The sequence below is a fragment of the Photinus pyralis genome, unplaced genomic scaffold (assembly GCF_008802855.1).
Source record: "Photinus pyralis isolate 1611_PpyrPB1 unplaced genomic scaffold, Ppyr1.3 Ppyr1.4_LG2, whole genome shotgun sequence".
NCBI classification, from domain to species: domain Eukaryota; kingdom Metazoa; phylum Arthropoda; class Insecta; order Coleoptera; family Lampyridae; genus Photinus; species Photinus pyralis.
In genome coordinates, this window is record NW_022170403.1 from 2,280,196 (window position 1) to 2,285,348 (window position 5,153).

Sequence of the window (5,153 nt, forward strand, 5' to 3'; positions counted from 1 at the left end):
TTTAAATGTTTGTTTTATTGGTAAGTGAATAGTGTTATATGATTTAATTTATGTAACAAGTATTTTTTCAGATTTCGAAGAACACGTGTTTTATTAACTGGAGCGAAAATATTCAAAATTAAAGGTTCTGGAAATTTTTTTTAAAAAACCATTAAATTGCGTGTTTGCCAATTTTTAAACGGTCCTTCGTACTTCTGTACTTACAATGGGAAAAATATAGCATAATTAGTTCTCTATTTAAAGTGACCTTTCCGAAGAAAATCGAAATCGTATTAACCCCGTGGCAAGAGATTGTGGCGGCCAGCGCCTAAAACATATACAATCAAGCACGGCCGAGACTACCCCCAGCTCGGCACGGCAGTCAAGCACGGCCGAGAACACCCTGGGGCGAGCAAGCACGGCCGAGACATGCAAAACAGTTCCTCCCCACTCAAACGGACGGCCTTTATAAGGCGAGCCGGCAGCTGGAGAAATCAGATGCACCTGTTTCCTAATAGCGGTCATCTCGCCAGTACTGCGTTGCCAAATAGCCAGTACCCAATTTAGGGCAGTGTTTTTATATAGCCTGCCTCACCAACCGGTGTTCACCGAGCCCGGTAACACAATCAAGCCCTACCTAGCCGGCGTTCACCGAGCCCGGCATTCCTTGTAGCAACCTCCACGGACGGTACATCGGGCCCATGCCCCCTACGACGCCCAGGAAGGTGAAGCGCCAGCGACGGAACGAGATCCGTCGGTTCTTCCAGCGGAGTCCACTACCGACACCCGTCTCGCCGCTTCCGCCGAGCCCGACGAAAGCACAACGCACCTGGGAGTTACACGTCATCGAACAATCCGTTTCCTACGACAACATCGACCCCCGGACGATAGCGCCCAACGATCCACGCCGATTTATGATACGCGACCGTTATCGCAAGCGAACGATCCAGCGCCTGTTCGGGGATGACTAGAACTTGTATATATTGTAAATATAATGTTATGTAAACGTAGGACCTAATAATAAACGAACATACCACGCAACCAAAACTGGTGACCCCGACGTGATCAAGAATCCAAGATGCCCGATCAGGAGCCAGGCGCTGCACAACCAAACATGAACGAAGAGGCATACCGACCGGAAGTACACAGAGTTCAAATGAAGCTACCTCCATTCTGGCCCGTAGACCCGGAATTATGGTTCGCACAGGTCGAGAACCAATTCAGAATCTGCGGCATCACGAGGGACGAAACGAAATACGGGTACATCGCCAGCAGCCTGGAAGCGAAATATGCATGCGAGGTGAGAGATATCTTAACAAACCCACCGCAGGAAGACAAGTTCGGTAAGCTAAAGACCGAACTCACGAAGCGGCTGAGCGCAACGCACGAACAGAAGATGAGGCAACTCCTAGAGCAAGGGGAACTCGGGGACAGGAAACCTTCCCAATTCCTGAGGCACCTGCAAACCCTGGCCGGGACATCAGTACCAAACGACCTGCTGAAGTCAATATGGGCAAGTAGACTACCAGCCAACATTCGTACAATCTTGGCAGTCCAACCGCAAGCCACACTGACGGAAGCAGCGGAACTAGCAGACGCAGTCCACGCAACAGCGACCCCGCAACTCCACGTGGTGCAGCAGAACAACACGGTGCAGGAAGCCATCACAAAGCTCACCGCAGAAATCGCAGAATTGAAACTACAGTCGAGAGGACGCACCCGCGACAGACGAGACGAGAACGCAAGACGTTCCAGCCGAGGCCGATCACCGCAAAAACAGTATGACACTTGTTGGTACCACTACCGGTTCGGAAACGACGCGAAGAACTGCAAACCACCGTGCAAAAAGAGTTCGGGAAACGAACAGGCCAGTCGTTGAAGGCGGTCTACGACTCGCACAACACACCACGCCGCCTACACGTTACAGACAGACTAACAAACATAGAGTTCCTAATCGACACTGGGGCCGAAGTTTGCACTTTCCCAGCCCGCAAGGTTAGCAGCAAAAGACCGGCATCCTCGTACAAGCTCTATGCAGCAAATGGGACGGCCATCAGCACATATGGCACCATCAACATGAACCTGGACCTACGGCTTCGCAGAAATTTCCCATGGAGGTTCATCATCTCGGACATCGAGAAACCCATTATTGGCGCAGATTTTCTTTCACATTACGGATTACTGGTGGACGTGAAACATCAGCGACTAGTAGACTCGCAGACCTCACTAACACACCAAGGACGGAAGGCCACAAATCATGTAAATATTGTATATAGCACCTGTAAGGCGGAAAAGTACCACGCACTGTTGAAAGAATTCCCAGCACTGACAAAACCAGCAGGAATCATGGGAATCCCGAAACACGCAACGAAGCACCACATTCAGACGACGGACGGTCCGCCGGTAGCTCACAAGCCGAGAAGGTTAGCACCAGACAAGCTGGAGGCGGCACGGAAGGAATTCCAATTGATGCTCCAGTTGGGAATAGCCCGACCTTCGGCCAGCCCATGGGCATCGCCATTACACCTGGTACCTAAGAAGACCAGCGAGTGGAGACCATGCGGTGACTACCGGGCACTTAACGCCAGAACCGTACCAGACCGGTACCCCATCCCCCACATAGAAGATTTCGCCCAAGAACTCGCCGGGAAAACAATATTCTCCACTATAGATCTCACGAAGGCGTACCATCAAATACCCGTAGCCGAGGAAGACATACCAAAAACAGCGATAACAACCCCGTTTGGACTCTTCGAATTTCCTTTTATGACGTTCGGACTTCGCAACGCAGCACAAACATTCCAACGTTTCATGGACGACATTCTACGCGACCTGAAATATTGCTACACATACATTGATGACATCCTCGTGGCGTCCGAAAGCGAGGAGCAACACGTGGAACATTTGCAACAGGTTTTTCAGAGGTTAAGCGAAAACGGGTTGGTGATCAATCCAGACAAATGCAAGTTCGGCAAAAACGAGATACAGTTCCTAGGGTACACAGTGACGAGCCAAGGAACACAACCACAGGAGAGTAAGGTGCAAGCCATCCGAGAATNTATCAGCGGCAGAAGGCAAATACGGCGCCTATGATAGGGAACTCCTGGCCATCTACAAAACGATAAAGCACCACCGCCACATCCTCGAAGGACGCACATTCGCCATCTATACGGATCACAAGCCAATTACTTACGCATTCAGCCAGAGGCCCGAAAAGTGCACACCCAGGCAATTCCGATATTTGGATTTCATAGGTCAGTACTCAACGGATATCCGACACATCGCCGGGAAAGAAAATGTCGTCGCCGATACCTTGTCAAGAATCGACCAAATAAACGGCGGAATCAATTTCGAAGCTCTAGCCGACACCCAGGAAAACGACCCAGAGCTACGAAGATTACAACAAAGCAATACAGGCCTACAGCTAAAAAACGTACCCACCCAGGGAAACAAGACGGTATGCTGCGACGTATCACAAGAAAACGCTCGTCCATACCTCACGCCCCCGTTTCGAAAGATAGCATTCGACAGCCTCCATCAACTGTCCCACCCAGGATCACGAGCCACAGCCAAACTCATTTCTAGTAAGTTTGTATGGCCCGGGATGCGAAAGGACTGCAACCGATGGACAAAACAGTGTCAACAATGCCAGCGTTCAAAAATCATGAGGCACAACAAAACGCCCGTGGCAACCTTCGCACCTACAAATAGCCGGTTCGAACACATCCACATGGACATCGTAGGACCCCTACCCGAAAGCGAAGGACAGAAGTACATCCTGACGTGTATCGATCGCTACACACGTTGGGTGGAAGCAACGCCATTATCAAACATCGACGCCGAAACGATCGCCAAGCAATTCGTGAATACTTGGATAGCGAGATTCGGAGTCCCATTACGAGTAACGACCGACCAAGGACGCCAGTTCGAGGCCCACCTATTCCGGAACTTGGAAGCACTAATCGGGTTCCAACGAATCAGGACCACGGCTTATCATCCCCAGGCCAACGGAATGGTCGAACGTTTTCACCGCCAACTCAAGGCATCCCTCCGTTGCCACGACCGGGCCTGGACGCAAGCACTCCCCTTCGTACTCCTCGGGATAAGGAACGCATGGAAGGAGGACATCAAGGCTACGGCAGCGGAAATGACCTACGGCCAAGGTGTCCGACTTCCAGGAGAATTCCTAGCCGACGCAACGCCTGACAGCCAGCTGGAAGCAGAAACCTACGTTACGCAGCTACGAAAGCAAATACAAAGCATGAAGCCAACCCCAGCGTCGAATCACAACACACAAAAAAGTACATTCCAACTCAAGGATATCAACACAGCAACGCATGTGTACATCCGAGTGGACGCAGCGAAACGACCACTACAGGCACCCTACGAAGGACCATACCCTGTAGTTACAAGAAACGACAAGACTACAACAATTCGACGACACGGTACAGACATCACCGTTTCCAACGACAGAGTGAAACCAGCCTACCAAGAAACGGACGAAGAACAAGCAGACACTTCAAAAGTAGTACCACCATCGCCAGTTCCACCAGCAAAGCGACCCGTAGGACGACCACCGAAACTATCAACACCACCAGCGGAGGCGCAGACAGCGAAGCGACCCGTTGGGCGGCCACGCAAATACAGAGAAGAAAAACCACAGCCAAAGCCAACCACGACCGTACCCACGACAACAAGAAGCGGAAGACAGAGCAAACCCAGAGTCCGATTCCAGTTAGCCGCAATCACCACGACTCCGTCGCCAGCAAGGGGGTATATGTGGCGGCCAGCGCCTAAAACATATACAATCAAGCACGGCCGAGACTACCCCCAGCTCGGCACGGCAGTCAAGCACGGCCGAGAACACCCTGGAGCGAGCAAGCACGGCCGAGACATGCAAAACAGTTCCTCCCCACTCAAACGGACGGCCTTTATAAGGCGAGCCGGCAGCTGGAGAAATCAGATGCACCTGTTTCCTAATAGCGGTCATCTCGCCAGTACTGCGTTGCCAAATAGCCAGTACCCAATTTAGGGCAGTGTTTTTATATAGCCTGCCTCACCAACCGGTGTTCACCGAGCCCGGTAACACAATCAAGCCCTACCTAGCCGGCGTTCACCGAGCCCGGCATTCCTTGTAGCAACCTCCACGGACGGTACATCGGGCCCATGCCCCC